The 17718-nt window shown below is 34.3% G+C and overlaps 1 pseudogene; it reads right to left on the reverse strand.

Annotated features, from left to right (window-relative positions):
- LOC149154991 (alpha-dioxygenase PIOX-like) overlaps nucleotides 1-17718 on the reverse strand; it is a 44478-nt pseudogene that overhangs the window by 18008 nt on the left and 8752 nt on the right.

Here is a 17718-nt window from a genome sequence, read left to right on the forward strand (position 1 = left end):
GACACATAGCAGCGAACGAAGTGGGGAAACCGCTTTATCGGGCGGTTAAACCCCGTGCATGTTGGCAACCCAAAGCCAATGTAAAGTGTTGGATCTATGGGAGGAGATCAACGGAAGAGGATAATGTGAAGGCCGATGAGTGGACCTGACAATATTTATAAATGCGAATGTATAAATTTTGAGATCCGCTTATATGTTTCAAAGCGGAAATTTAATGTATTTCCTTTGTATTTCTATAAAGTGTTGTGTCGAGGGCTTTTATGTGAAAGTGTTATTCAAATGTTTCGATAGTTACATATCAGAGTCAGAGGGGGATAAAGGTATGTATGTGGTATGACCACAGTAACTGGCAATGAGTGACTATGATAAAGGTGATTCTCGGGGATTGTGCAAAGATCGAGGATTGGCAGAAAAGGGTATGATGTATGTGGTTTTATGTGTTATCAATTATAAAGGGTTTATAATGGATTGAAGTGTGATAGAAGGGTTTTAAGGTTAAGCACAATTATAACCCAAAGTTAAAAGAGGGTTTTGTATATGGTGCGGAATAAGGATTTAACAATGGCTTAGAGGAGTTTTATGAGTCCCGATATTAAAGGGAATGAAGGTTAAGGGGTGATTAAAGTCCCGATAATGAGGGTTTAGACTTTGGGTTAGTTTATTAATATGTTTCCACATGAGAGATAATGGAAAGGGCCTTAACCATTACTATTAATGAAGTTTTGACCTGGTAGGTCATATCTATTCCTGGGAAAATGGTTTATGCACAGGTCTACATGCATACTGTGGGTAAAGTAGGGATAACACTGCGTTAGATGTTGGACCATGGTAGACCATTAATAAAACCACATATACAACCATTGTTAAATGTGGTTTAAAATGGTTGACCATGGTTGGTTTTCATATTGAGACAATATTTCTCAAATCTTGTGATGTTGGACCACGAATATGAATTGCCATGGTTGATGATAGTTGAAAATTGTTTATTTTCATATTGACAACCTTTGTCACAATGTGACATTGGACAAAGAGAACTATCTGATTAATAAACCCGAGCGATTAATATGAAAAACCCAAGGGAATAACATTAAACCTTATGATTAATATTATATCATAAGAACATAAACCCTAATATTAATAAAGATAAGGGGATTATAAACTAAAGATATTAATTAAACCATAAGATTAATGTTATAAACCATAGGTTTAATATTAAACCCTAGGAATACAAACCCTATGATTAATATTAAAACCCTAGGATCAATATTATAAACCAAAGCGATTACTAAAAGCATTGGACTAATATTAAAAACCTGAGGGATTATAAACTGAAGGGAATAACATTAGACCCAACGATTAATATTAAACCCTAGGAATATAAACCCTAATATTGATATTATAAACCTTAGGATTAATATTATAAAAACTTAGGATTAATATTATAAACCTAAGGGACTAATAAATACAATGGATTAATACTAAAAACCCAAGGGATTATAACCTAAGGGAATAATATTAAACCCAAGGGTTTAATATTATAAACCCAAGGTATATAAACCCTAAGATAAATATTAAAAACCCTAAAATAAACATGGTTGACTATCGTTGACAATGGTTGATTTTCATATTGACATAATCTTTTGTCAATGCGATGTTGGATCATGATTAAACATGATTAATTTTCATATTGAGAAAATATTTGTCGTAGTGTGATGTTGGACCATGGATGACCATGGTTGATTTCCATATTGAGACAATCTTTGTCCCAATATGACATTGTACCATGTTTGACCATGGATGACCATGGTTTTCATAATGTGACATTGGACCAAGAGACCATCTTCGTCACAATGTGACCATGATTAAGAATGGTTTATTTTCACATTGAGACATCTTTGTGACAATGGCACGTTGGACCATGGATGATTTTCATATTGGCCATGGTTGACCACGATTGACCATGATTGATTTTCATTTGAGACAATATTTGTCACAATGCGACATTTGACCATGGTAGACCATGATTGAAGATGGTTGACATGGCTAGTTTTCATATTGAGACAATATTTCTTATAATGTGATATTGGAACATGTTTGACCATGAATGGCCATGGTTGACGATGATTGACCATGGTTGATTATCATATTGAGACAATCTTTATCACAATGTGATGTTAGACAAAGAGACAATCTTTGTCACAATGTGAACATGATTATTGACCATGGTTGACCATAGTTGACAACGATTGACCATGGATGATTTTCACATTGAGAAAATCTTCGTCAAAATGTGACATTGAAACATGGTTGACCATGGTCGACAATGGTCTACCATGGTTGATTTTCATGTTGAGACAGTTTTTTCACAATGTGATGTTGGACCATGGCTGACCATGTTTGACGATGGTTGATTTTCATATTGACCATGGTTGAGTGTAATTGACCATGATTTATTTTTATATACAATCTATGTGACAATGTGACGTTTGAATAAATATTATAAACCCTAAAATAAACATGGTTGTTCATCATTGACCATGGTTGATTTTCATATTCCCATAATCTTTGTCACAATGCGACATTAGACCATGGTTGGCCGTGATTGGTTTTCATATTGAGACAATATTTGTCACAATGTGACATAGGACCATGGTTGATTTTCATATAGAGACAATCTTTGTCACAATGCAACATTGGACCATGGTTGACCATGAATGATATAGATTTGTATGCATTAATTATTAATGTGACAAATCCATATAAGTTTTTTGAAAATAAGTATTGATAAAATATCATTGAAATAATAAGCTTTATACCAATTGCAACGATAGTTATATATGAAGACATTCATGCGTTAAGTAATGAAACCATATATAATTAAAATGAAAATCTTATGGAAAAAATGTAAATATTATTGTTAACTTTTGCGAAAATTAATAAGTGTGAAAATTTTAATATGTCATTTTTTCTTTTAAAAAATTTATTATCAACAAATATAAATTGAATCTAAATTAATTTTAAACATGGTATATATTATTAATTTTTTTTGTACCTAGGTCAGATATATATATATATATATATATATATATATATATATATATATATATATATATATATATATATATATATATACATATAATAAAAAAAAGTATTGATCAAGAAATACAAATTGGATCTGGTTAAAATTAGAAACCAAAGGTCATACATAAATGGATTAATACATGTATGTATTGGTTATTTGTGTTCTTCACAATCTTGGAAATGATTCTACTAATCAAACTATATTTTTTAATGTGGAGACAAATATTTTTATCACTACAAAATTATAGTGTTTTCTTGGCATTCATGTTTGATTAGCAACTTTTATTAATTTAGCTTCTACATTAAGTTTAGGTCTTGTTGTATAGAGTATTTACAAGACTATGAATGCATGGTGGTGAGATATGGTATACCATAGACTTTTGATGACAAAAATCTCTAGCTTGCAAGTGATTTTACTATATTTTTTTCTTAACACATAGTTGTGGGCACTTATTTCATGAATTTCATATTTATAAGATTAGATATTGATGTTTTAGGCTTTTAATTCTATTTTATGTCATGTTTATTTGAGTTGTGGGGATTTTATATGCTTAATGAAATTCTATTTAAATATTTTATGAAAGTATGTGAGCATTTTATATTAATAAGATTATATGTTGGATTTTTGGGCTTTTTGTTCTACTTATGTCATAAATATGTGTTGGATTTTTGGGCCTTTTATTCTATTTATGTCATATTTATTTGAGTTGGGGGGATTTTATATGCTTAATGAAACTCTATTTAAGGATTTTATGAAAGTATGTGACATTGTTGCATTGAAATAAGTTGTTAGTGAGCAACTTAATGATTCTTATGACTGTTACCAACAATTAGTTGAATACCACCAGTGAGATTTGGAATTGAATGAATATCCTGCACACATGAATATAGCAACTATAATTATATAGTTACACGTATGATCATAGATCAGCGAAGACATGGTATGGTCTGGAGTCAATAACCATGAACCGGAAAGCTACCACAGTTGCTATCATGGATAACAAGGCGAAAAAACATACGTTCGCCTAATGCCACGTCTTCCCTAATGAACTCAAATCCTTTCCCTTCACTTTAATATACGTATGGTTTTCCAACACAAATGTTAATGGTATCACGCTTAGTGCGCCAATAATATTCATAAAATCACCCACAAATGGAAGCAGAGCCCACACTATCCAATTGCGAATAGAATACACACTTTCATTGCTCCTTCCGAACTTTGTATCCAGAAACTCATACATGGGGCTTCCACATATCTACAACCATTCCATTAGGGTTTATAACCTGGAGTGGTATTTTGGGCGGCAAAGCAGTGGTAAGTGGTATCGAGAGTTTTGGCTCCGATTCCACAAATCGAAGGACACGTAGTAGCGAAGGAGTGTGGGGAAACCACTTTATCAAGCAGTTAACCCCCATTTGTCTTTTCAACTCGAAATCTACCGTGAACCATTGGATCTTTCGAGAGAAGATAAATGGCAGAGAAGTAATAAATTTTGGGGGAGCGTTTAAAAAAAAGACTAGAACCTTCTTTTTTCTATGCGCTAGTCATATCATTAAACGAAACTTTTTCTATACCTTTATTTCTGGAAGCATTCCTAAATTAAATGCAAAAATGAGATTTGTTGTAGCACCAATTGTTCTAAACATTCTTCCTTTACTTGAACCTGAACTTGAAATCTCATAATCTCTAGCTGGGCTATTGAGACCTACATATCCAAAGTAGAAAATTAAGATTTTTCTCCAAGCAATTGTTTTAATACCCAACTTGACAAGGACCATGAACCAAAAGATATGTAAGCATCACAAGTGAGATGTATCCTAGTTAAAAGAAAAGAGAGATATCATCGCATATAGATAATCCATAGTAGCAATGATATAAATGCAACTTAAGAATGCCAAAACACCGAGCCACAACCTCAGAGATGATAAGTGGGGAATGCCAATTGAAAAAATGCTACAAATGATTCCTATAATTGTGATGCATGAAGGTAGCTTCAGCATGGTAGCTTCATTCTTGTGTAAATTATATATTTCCTGCACAACAGTCAATTAGAAGAGATGAAAAATAGATAATTAATAAGGAATTGTTGCATGTCAAAGTAGGGAAGCATGGATTGGGGATAGGAGGTAATTAAGTATAAGAGTAGGGAGCTACCTGTAAAGCTTGTATAGCCAAAATGATAAATCCAATGGTGATCATGAATAAATTGATATATTGTAGAGTCCATGTCAAGTAATACCTTTTCCTACCTGGGAAAATTTACAATCACAATCGATATGAAAAGAAGAAGTGATTATGTGCAAGTATGGAGATGTTGATTTGATGAAAGTAACAAGCAAGTATTATATTGAATGGGATGGGTGACTGTAAAAGAAATTTACCATAAATGTGACCAGCTAGGTCTCTGTATCGACTATGTCAGATGCCTCCAGTTTTGTGGAGATGCGCTAGGAGGGTGTTTGCATAGAGTGATATGAAGGTTACTACTATCAATCCTAAGGTGACCCTACTCAAACCAAGGGAACCATGACGGTCCTTGAATACCCCAATGCATACGTACTGTTGAGTGATGTTATCAGAAAAAGGCCAACTTGGTACCATGGATCTGCAATAATCTCAATATTATTTTTATCAAATTTCATATAGACATATACAATGTACAATGTAAAAATATTGAACGATATGACTTACCATGACTTGAGACTTGAGGTGTTTCAATCTCGCATGCTACTCCATCGTGTTCATGCTATCCCTCTGCCAAATTTTCTCCTCCAAAATAACAGTTCCCGACATACACTATCCTACATTTTCGTCACATACACTATGTTACATCCCTCAAGTGAAGCTTCATCTAATGTGTGGTTATCTGCATGGAGGAGGCCAATTGAAATGGTAAGTGATGGCTATATGAAATTGAAACTATTAGTGATTGCCACGGTAAATCAATGCCTTACATCCCTCTGGCCATGTTTTGTATAGGAGAATTGAAACTGTTGGTGTTCCTAACGTAATTGAAACGGATGGTGATGGCGATTCGTACATTTCACAACCATTTTTAATCTTTCCACTTCATCTTAATCATAATAGGTGGCGATTAACAAATGGTATGGTAAATTTTTAATGAAGGTTTGTAAATTTTTAATTTAAACATGGTTTAATCACATGATTTAGATATTCAAGAAAGTTACTATTGCGAATTTCATTCATTGATTTAATGAAGACTACGAGAATATACTGGCATCATTGAATTTGGGCCATCTGATCAAAAAGATTAATTAAGAAAATGATTAAAGTGCCCAACTCCAATAGGAGGGATGCCTATCGGCGTAAATATATATGTATTTGACATTGAAATATTTTAATAAACATGCACATTGAAATATTTTATCTGTGTCTATATTAAAATATTTTATTGTTATTAATATTTTTTAGATATATAAATGAAGCTGATATTGAAATAGATTAATTAAAATGGATTTTCAAATAGTTTATATATATATATATATTGGTGTGGTTCACGGAAACCCTGGTCATTGGGTGGCCACTACATCCACAAAAATATCTGAGCTGATCAACCCCGAAGGGAATCAAGCCACGCAGCCAATAACTAGGCCTAACCCCAAGGGATTCGAGGAGATGCACCCTTTAGTTGACATAGACGATAGTTCATCTTATTGCATAACTCATTAGGAGGATTTAAATACTTGCATCTGGTCCATTTCAAACTTGAAATTAATTAGAGTTGTCCCATTATTTATTTATTTTTATGTGTGGTTCACGAATGCTGGAGATCAGTGGTCGTTACATCCACATAAAATATTCAGGCATACCCACCCAAAGGGATCACTTCCCACCAACTCAGTAGCAGATCCTAACCCCAAGAACATCAAGGATAACTGACCATGTGACATTCCATTTCCGAGGTGCTTTAATGATGATAACTCAAACAATTGAGCTAATCCTTGGAGCTATTAGGTTTTCGTTAGTTAAATATTTCAAATATTCAATGCTCATAAATCGATTCCCACTTGGGGGGGGGGGTGCATCCTCTTCAATATTTGGCTCATTTATTCAAGGGATATGCACCCTTTAGCTAAGATAGATGCTAGTTCATCTTATTTCATAACTCGTTAGGAGGATATAATTACTTGCATCTGGTCCATTTCGAACCTGAAATTAATTAGAGTTGTCCCAATATTTATTTATTTTTGTGTGGTTCACGAAAACTAGAGATCAGTGGTTGTTACATCCACATAACACTTGGGAAGCTCTTGTGCTAAACTACACAATGTTGGCTCAGCTGAACAGTTAAGGTAATTTCGATTTCCAAATAAACAAAAGACCCCGCTTGCTCCCTCATTCCTTCCTTTTATAAGTGATGGCCATGCATTCCTTGTGGGTGCCTCCACAATTTCGATTTTACCTTAAGGAATTTGAATTCCCTTCCTCCCAAATGTGTATTTCAAGTGGGCCCCATATTCCACTGGCATGAAAATAAAGCATTCATCCTATTTTCTCCACCAAAATTTTCCTTGAGCTAGTATTAACCAAAATTGTCAAAATTAATTTTCCAAACAATAGGAAAATTTAGGAAGGAACATTACAATATCTATATTTCCACATTGAGAACTTCAGTAACATCATCAAATAACACTTAAAAATAGGTTTCTTATCCATAGAACTAGCATAGTGATTTATTTAAGTCAATGAAATTTCTCTTGTATCTTGCGTGGGTGAATGAGTTTTACAAGATATTTCATTTCTGTCCTCCACACTTTTGCAATGAACTAACTCTCAAAAGATAACTTCTCTACTAATTCCTCTTTCATTTTCATATGTGTCAAAGCGAGGGTCCATGGAATCCTTGTTTATGTAGATTTCCATGAGTAAAGATTTTTTTGTTAGCAAGAATCCAAATGGATATAGGGATATGTGGTAGTCAATATCTCCCTTCAACTTATTTCTAGATGATGTAATGGGGTGATAGGTTTTGTTTAGTTAAATATTTCAAATATTCAATGCTCATAAATAGAACCCCCCTTGTTGGGGGGTGCATCCTCTTCAATATTTGGCTCATTTATTTAAGAGAGATGCACCCTTTAGTTGAGATAGATGCTAATTCATCTTATTGCATAAGTCATTAGGAGGATTTAAATACTTGCATCTGGTCCATTTCAAACCTGAAATTAAGTAGAGTTGTCCCATTATTTATTTATTTTTATGTGTGGTTCACGGACACTGGAGATCGGTGGTCGTTACATCCACATAAAATATTCAGGCATATCCACCTAAAGGGATCACTTCCCACCAACTCAGTAGCAGAGCCTAACCCCAAGAATATCGAGGATAACCAACCACGTGACATTCGATTACTGAGGTGCTTTAATGATGAGAACTCAAACAATTGAGCTAATCCTTGGGGCTATTAGAGCTTTTCCATTCAGAAAGATCAAAGAGAAATTCGATACCCTGATTAAATATTTATACTCTTATATATTGAAGGAAAATCCTTAAAGAAAGGGATGGAAACCCATTATATTGTCTTCCCATATTTTCTTTTCTAGGATACCTAGAATCCATGTGAGATTCTTTTGGATGGAGGGATGAATAATTTCTGGAGATACTAAATATGGAATCCAAAGATAATTCCACTTTATCATCCAATATGCTAATATGTTTTTCTCTAAATTATGTACACTAGATAACTTCTTACTACTATTTATATTTTACTTCTCGCATATCCTCATAAAGAGATTGGCTCCCATTGTTTGATTAGACAATTTATGATCTCTTATTTCCAAATAACATCTATTTAAGGGACCATGAAGTATTTTATAGTTGACTAGATGGAATTTCTTTTTCTTTTCTTTCTTTCCACATGAATATTTTAATCTCTAAATTCATAAAGATTGTGTGAACTGCATTGGGGCTGGAGTAGTTGAATTGAGAAAAATGACTAGAGTGGACATGATGATAAATTTTACAAGGATAATCCAATCAACTATATTGTGCCACTCAGTTCCCAAATTGATCATCTTAATCTTAAAATTTTATAGAATGGGTGACTAATATGAGATTCTTGGATGGGTAAGCCCTATAGGGATGCCCAAATATTAATGTCTTCCAATGACCTTGAACTACGAATACCATCTCTATTATAATATTATGGAGGGTAAACGTGGAGCTATTCCAACTGGATATGTTGCTTTTGTTGTTATTTATTTTCTTTGTCAAGGCATCTAATTATAATCTATTGCTAATTTGAATCTTTGTGATATTTTCACTAAGTATTCATCAAGGAGGAGAATATCATGTAGGAGTTGAGAGTGGCTTATCACTTTTCTTCCTGTAACGATTTCTACTCTACAGAGAATTTCCATTTCTCTTTCTTCTTCAATCCTTTTACCAACCAATTTTTCCATTAATATGTACAAGAATGATTAAATAGGAAAACATACTTCTGGGAAGGTATGCAAACTAATATATATGATTACATAGCATCTTGTGATGCTTTGTAGAGAAGTAAGGGAGAGATGATGAAGATAATAAGGGCATTTCAACCTCAATCAATCCTAACATAGATCTAGATAGACATTTCAATGGATTTTATCACAGGACTATACAAAAGTGAGCAATAAATCAACACAATCAAGGTTGATCATCCAAGTAGAGGAAGTTATAGTAATGTATTTAGATATACTTATTAGTCCTTCTAAGAGTTTCTTCACTTCAGATACCCGCTTTATAGTAAGCATCGAACAGGAACAATCAAATTTGACATACGACAAAGTAATAACAGCCTTAAAAGTCTTGAACCATGAATTTACTATGAATTTGTGCTCACTGATCATCGAATTCGAATAATATGGTATTATTTGTAGGTAACATGGTGCCTTCCTTACAGAGCTTGTCCACTATTCGGTTCCATTCCCTAAAGATACATGAAAATTCTATTTGAAGAAATAATCCAACAATATAATGAATATGGTTTCCAAATGGCCTTAAGTTGATATTGCGTTGTTGGATGTTGATATTATGTTGTTGGATGACGCATCCTCTTCAATATTTGGCTCAATTACTCAAGGGATATGCACTCTTTAGTTGAGATAGATGTTAGTTCATCTTATTTCATAACTCGTTAAGAGAATTTAAATACTTGCATCTAGTCCATTTTAAACCTAAAATTAATTAGAGTCGTCCCATTATTTATTTATTTTTATGTGTGGTTCATGAACACTGGAGATCGGTGGTCGTTACATCCACGTAACACTTGGGAAGCTCTTGTGCTAAACAACACAATGTTGGCTCAGCTGAACAACTAAGGCAGTTTCGATTTTCAAATAGACAAAATACCCCACTTGCTCCCTCATTCCTTCCTTTTATAAGTGACGGCCATGCATTCCTTGTGGGTCCCTCCACAATTTCGATGTTTCCTTAAGAAATTTGAATCCCCTTCCTCCTAAGTGTGTATTTCGAGTGGGCCCCGTATTCCACTAGCATGCAAATAAAGCATTCCTCCTATTTTCTCCACCAAAATTTGCCTTGAGCTAGTATTAACTAAAAATGTCAAAATCAATTTTCCCAACATTAGGAAAATTTAGGAAGGAATATTACAATATCTATATTTCCACATTTAGAACTTCGGTAACATCATCAAATAACACTTAAAAATAGGTTTCTTATGCATAGAACTAGCATAGTGATTTATTTAAGTCAATGCCATTTCTCTTGCGTCTTGCATGGGTGAATGAGTTTTACAAGATATTTCATTTCTGTCCTCCACACTTTTGTAATGAACTAACTCTGAAAAAATAACTTCTTTACTGATTCCTCTTTTCATTTTCATATGTGTCAAAGCGAGGGACCATGGAATCCTTGTTTACGTAGATTGTCATGATTAAATATTTTGTTGTGAGCAAGAATCCAAATGGATATATGGATATGTGGTAGTCAATATCTCCCTTCAACTTATTTCTAGATGATGGAATGGGGTGATAGGTTTTCATAGGTTAAATATTTCAAATATTAAATGCTCATAAATAGATTCCCCCTTTGGGGGGGCGGGGGGGGGCATCCTCTTCAATATTTGGCTCATTTATTCAAGGGAGATGCACCCTTTAGTTGACATAGATGATAGTTCATCTTATTGCATAACTCATTAGGAGGATTTAAATACTTGCATCTGGTCCATTTCAAACTTGAAATTAATTAGAGTTGTCCCATTATTTATTTATTTTTATGTGTGGTTCACGAACGCTCAAGATCAGTGGTCGTTACATCCACATAAAATATTTAGGCATACCCACCGGAAGGGATCGATTCCCACCAACTCAGTAGCAGATCCTAACCCCAAGAACATCAAGGATAACCGACCATGTGATGTTCCATTACCGAGGTGCTTTAATGATGAGAACTCAAACAATTGAGCTAATCCTTGGGGCTATTAGGTTTTTGTTAGTTAAATATTTCAAATATTCAATGCTCATAAATCGACTCCCACTTGGGGAAGGGGGGGTGCATCCTCTTCAATATTTGGCTCATTTATTCAAGGGAGATGCACCCTTTAGCTAAGATAGATGCTAGTTCATCTTATTTCATAACTCGTTAGGAGGATTTAATTACTTTCATTTGGTCTATTTCGAACCTAAAATTAATTAGAGTTGTCCCATTATTTATTTATTTTTATGTGTGGTTCACGAACACTGGAGATCGGTGGTCCTTACATCCACATAACACTTGGGAAGCTCTTGTGCTAAACAAAACAATGTTGGCTCAGCTGAACAGTTAAGGTAATTTCGATTTCCAGATAAACAAAAGACCCCGCTTGCTCCCTCATTCCTTCCTTTTATAAGTGATGGCCATGCATTCCTTGTGGGTGCCTCCACAATTTCGATTTTTCCTTAAGGAATTTGAATTCCATTCCTCCAAAGTGTGTATTTCAAGTGGGCCCCATATTCCATTAGCATGCAAATAAAGCATTCCTCCTATTTTCTCCACCAAAATTTTCCTTGAGCTAGTATTAACCAAAATTGTCAAAATTAATTTTCCAAACAATAGGAAAATTTAGGAAGGAACATTACAATATCTATATTTCCACATTGAGAACTTCAGTAACATCATCAAATAACACTTAAAAATAGGTTTCTTATGCATAGAACTAGCATAGTGATTTATTTAAGTCAATGACATTTCTCTTGTATCTTGCGTGGGTGAAATAAGTTTTACAAGATATTTCATTTCTATCCTCCACACTTTTCAAATGAACTAACTCTCAAAAAATAAATTATCTACTAATTCCTCTTTTCATTTTCATATGTGTCAAAGCGAGGGTCCATGGAATCCTTGTTTATGTAGATTTTCATGAGTAAAGATTTTGTTGTGAGCAAGAATGAAAATGGATATAGGGATATGTGGTAGTCAATATCTCCCTTCAACTAATTTCTAGATGATGTAATGGGGTGATAGGTTTTCGTTAGTTAAATATTTCAAATATCCAATGCTCATAAATAGATTCCCCCTTGTGGGGGGGTGCATGCTCTTCAATATTTGTCTCATTTATGCAAGGGAGATGCACCCTTTAGTTGAGATAGATGCTAGTTCATCTTATTGCATAAATCATTAGGAGGATTTAAATACTTGCATCTGGTCCATTTCGAACCTGAAATTAAGTAAAGTTGTCCCATTATTTATTTATTTTTATGTGTGGTTCACGGACACTGGAGATCGGTGGTCGTTACATCCACATAAAATATTCAGGCATATCCACCTTAAGGGATCACTTCCCACCAACTCAGTAGCAGAGCCTAACCCCAAGAACATCCAGGATAACCAACCATGTGACATTCAATTACCGAGGTGCTTTAATGATGAGAATTTGAACAATCGAGCTAATCCTTGGGGCTATTAGAGATTTTCCATTCAGAAAGATCAAAGAGAAATTTGATACCCTCATTTAATATTTATAATCTTATATATTGAAGGAAAATCCCTAAAGAAAGGGATGGAAACCCACTATATTGTCTTCCCATATTTGGTTTGTTCCAGGATACCTAGAATCCATGTGAGATTATTTTGGATGGAGGGATGAATAATTTCTGGAGATACTAAATATGGAATCCAAAGATCATTCCACTTTATCATCCAATATGCTAATATGTTTTTCTCTAAATTATCTACGCTAGAGAACTTCTTCCGACTATTTATATTTTACTTCTCGCATATCCTCATAAAGAGATTGGCTCCCTTTGCTTGATTAGACAATCTATGATCTCTTATTTCCAAATAACATCTATTTAAGGGACCATGAAGTATTTTATAGTTGACTAGATGGAATTTCTTTTTCTTTTCTTTCTTTCCACATGAATATTTTAATCTCTAAATTCGTAAAGATTGTGTGAACCGCATTGGGGCTGGAGCAGTTGAATTGAGAAATATGACTAGAGTGGACATGATGATAAATTTTACAAGGATAATCCAATCAACTAGATTGTGCCACTCAGTTCCCAAATTGATCATCTTAATCTTAAAATTTTAAAGCATGGGGGACTAATATGAGATTCTTGGATGGGTAAGCCCTATAGGGATGCCCAAATATGAATGTCTTCCAATGACCTTGAACTAGGAATACCATCTCTATTACAATATTATGGAGGGTAAACGTGGAGCTATTCCAACTGGATATGTTGCTTTTGTTGTTATTTATTTTCTTTGTCGAGGCCTCTAATTATAATCTATTGCTAATTTGAATCTTTGTGATATTTTCACTAAGGATTCATCAAGGAGGAGAATATCATGTACGAGTTGAGAGTGGTTTATCACTTTTGTTCCTGTAACGATTTCCACTCTACGGAGAATTTCCATTTCTCTTTCTTTTTCAATCCTTTTACCAACCAATTTTTCCATTAATATGTACAAGAATGATTAAATAGGAAAACATCCTTCTGGGAAGGTATGCAAACTAATATATATGATTACATAGCATCTTGTGATGCTTTGTAGAGAAGTAAGGGAGAGATGATGAAGATAATAAGGGCATTTCAACCTCAAACAATCCTAACATAGATCTAGATAGACATTTCAATGGATTTTATCACAGGACTATACAAAAGTGAGCAATAAATCAACACAATCAAGGTTGATCATCCAAGTAGAGGAAGTTATAGTAATGTATTTAGATATACTTATTAGTCCTTCTAAGAGTTTCTTCACTTCAGATACCCGCTTTATAGTAAGCATCCAACAAGAACAATCAAATTTGACATACTACAAAGTAATAACATTCTTAAAAGTCTTGAACCATGAATTTACTATGAATTTGTGCTCACTGATCATCGAATTCGAATAGTGTGGTATTATTTGTAGGTAACATAGTGCCTTCCTTACAGAGCTTGTCCACTATTCGGTTCCATTCCCTAAAGATACATGAAAATTCTATTTGAAGAAATAATCCAACAATATAATGAAGATGGTTTGCAAATGGCCTTAATTTGATATTGTGTTGTTGGATGTTGCTAGATACATGGTTCATGACAAGTCCAAAATCTCCATATACTCTAAGAGTACCAAATCATGGAAGAGGTGATAATTTCAAAACTAGGAAGAGAGAAATAAAATCATTGAGATTATTAGCACCCTTCCCTACATTTACTTTGAGTAGAAATAATTGGTAATGAGATAAATATAAAACTTTTTTTTATATCAAAAATAGTTTGCCTAGATTCTTGCCCCCCTACCAATTGGTCAAGAGGATGAAGAACCAATGGCCTTCAATCCATGATATTAATAGGTCCAAAAATCCCACATACACCATATAACCCTATTTTTAAAAAAATTAGAAAAAGAAAAGACACCATAAGTCGATAAAACATAAATTAACATCTTGTCATTTCTTATCTACATAAAGCAAACAAAGCTTAAAGGCCCTACACATTTTTTATCTCTTAAATAGCTTAATATTATTGTTAAAATAATTTTATAATAATGATAAAATATCAATAATATTTCTGTTACATCATATAATAATAATGCTAAAATGATAATGAATTTAATCATTATCATATTATGAGACGTAGGATAACAAGCAATCTACTATTCAAAGGCTGAGTGAGGGTCATCACTGATTTCTAGGGTAGTGCAATTGTCTTCAAGTAAGAGAGGAATCCACGAGCTCATTCTACTTCTATTAGGATACCTCAATGGTTCAATCAAACATTGATGGATTCTCATGAGCATGGTGAGAGTCGTAGTAGCACTTTTAGAGAGAACAATCCTTTAAAGAAGTTTCCAAACTATATGACATTGATGAGAAGCATTATATATTCCAATTGTTCTAGTTTTCAAGAGGCAATATAACAATATGTATGGAAACATGTTGTGTGGAGGAGCAAAGCTCCATCATGAAGAATGATTTTTGGCACATAATACCAAGACCAAAAGGGAAGACAACTCTAAGTTCTTGGTGGTTCTACAAGATCGAGCATGTTGTATATGGTAGCATTGAGAAGTTCAAGGTGAGGTTTGTGGTGAGAGGGTTCTTTGAGAGAAAGGGAGTCAACTATGGGGAGAAATTTGCTCTAGTCGCCAAGTACACTTCTATTATATTTGTTGCATCCTTGGTTTCATTTATGGTGTGGAAATACATTAGTTGGATGTGATGACAAATTCCTTAATGGGATCATTCGGTAAGAAGTGTACATAGAGCAACCTCAAGGCTTTGAGGTAAATGGGATGGATTCCCATTTGTGTAGGCTAAAGAATTCCTTATATGGACTCGAGTGGGCATCAAAAGCATGGTATTCTAGGATTGATGCATATTTACAGATTATGGCTTCACCAAAAGTGAAACAGATTCTTAACTTATACTACATATTTGTTCATACTGAAATATTTACTTTAGTGTTGTATGTAGATGACTTCATACATGTGGTAGCTGAATTTGGTAGATGAATGATACTATGATGATGCATTAGTTCTTGGGGTTGGTGGTTTGGTAGAGACTATGGGAGGTCTTCCTTAGGTGGGATAATGATGCAATTCCAATTCTAAATAAGTTTTAGATGGAGGATTGAAAACCAACGGCCACATCCATGATCACTAATTTGAAGAAAATGGAAACTTTAGATTCGGAGTTGGTGGATCCCATGATGTGCACATAACTATTAAATTCCTTGATTTATTTGGTCAACACTAGGACAACATATGTTTTGTACTCGACACCTTGAGTTAGTTTGTGGTGGAGGTAAGACAGGAGCATCATGTAGCAACAAAATATGTGCTTCGATATTTGAGGAGCACACTAGAGTATGGTCTTAGATATGTTGGAGATGTTTAAGTGAAGTTGCATGGTTATTTCTCAGATTGGGTAGGCATTGTTGTAGAGAGGAAGAGCACCTTAGGGTGTTGCTTTAACATGGGATCAATTATGGTATTGTGGTTAAATAGGAAGCATACTTCATGAGATTTTCCACTATTTGGTTTTGCTCCCTAAAGATGACGCCTTTCCTTAATGGGATCATTGGGGAAGAAGAGTCCATAGAGAAATATCAGGGATTTGAGGCAAATGGGAGGGATTCCAATGCGTGTAGGCTTAATCACTCCTTATATGGACTCTAGTTGGCATTAAAAACATATTATTCTATGATTGATGCATGTTTACACATTATGGGCTTCACCAAAAGTGAAACAAACTCTTAACTTGTATTACATATTTGTTCATACCTATCTATTTACCTTGGTGTTGTGTGTATATGATTTTTTTTTTAATAGGTGTAGAGTAGCCCAACATGGCAATTGAATTCAAGATGAATGATACCACGATGATGCATTAGTGCTTAGGGTTGGTGGTTTGGTAGAGACCATGGGAGTTTTTCCTTAGGCGGGAAAGTATGCGAAGAGGTTTTAGATGGAGGGTTGAAAACCAATGGCCACACCCATGATTACTAATTTGAAGAAAATGACAAATTTAGATTCAGAGTGAGTGGATCCCACGATGTACACATAACTAGTTCTTTCATTTATCTAGTCAACACTAGTTTATTGCCCCTATTACACTCACCGAAACTTTTTACAATGTCTCCAAGAAAGGGGAGTACAATACATTTCTTTATTCAACAACCGCACTTGCAACAATGCATTTCTTTATTCAACAACAGCACTTGCAACAAAAATGCAACACAATGAAACAGGTAATTGGCGCTTAGGTAAAACACACACAATGAAAGAAAGAAAGAAACGGGGAATAAAGAGGTCTCATGCCCTCAGGAACCACATCTCAATAAATATCATGCAGAGACACACAGTAACACCTAGAGAGAGACGAAGATAGAGGGGCGTGTTGTTCTTGGGTTCCGGGGACGCATTCCACACAGAAAATGCACTCGATGAATTCATCCATTTCTCTACCAACTCTGGATGGTGACGTTTCAGCACGTCTTTGAGGCCCTCTGTGTTGTTTATCCATGCCATCCCAACCTCCGTATACACTTCTTTCTTGAAATCACTCGTGAAAAAGTGATCTGCCTCCAATCGACTGCAATTGATATATATTCACAAAACGCATCTTACTAAAGGAATGATAAATTTTGCGCTTTTTATTGAAGAATGGAATATTATAAAATGAGAAATGATTTATTTACCCA

The sequence above is a fragment of the Pinus tabuliformis genome, chromosome 9, assembly GCF_031772625.1.
Source record: "Pinus tabuliformis cultivar Carrire ecotype Pingquan chromosome 9, CPIR1, whole genome shotgun sequence".
In the NCBI taxonomy this organism is placed as follows: Eukaryota; Viridiplantae; Streptophyta; class Pinopsida; order Pinales; family Pinaceae; genus Pinus; species Pinus tabuliformis.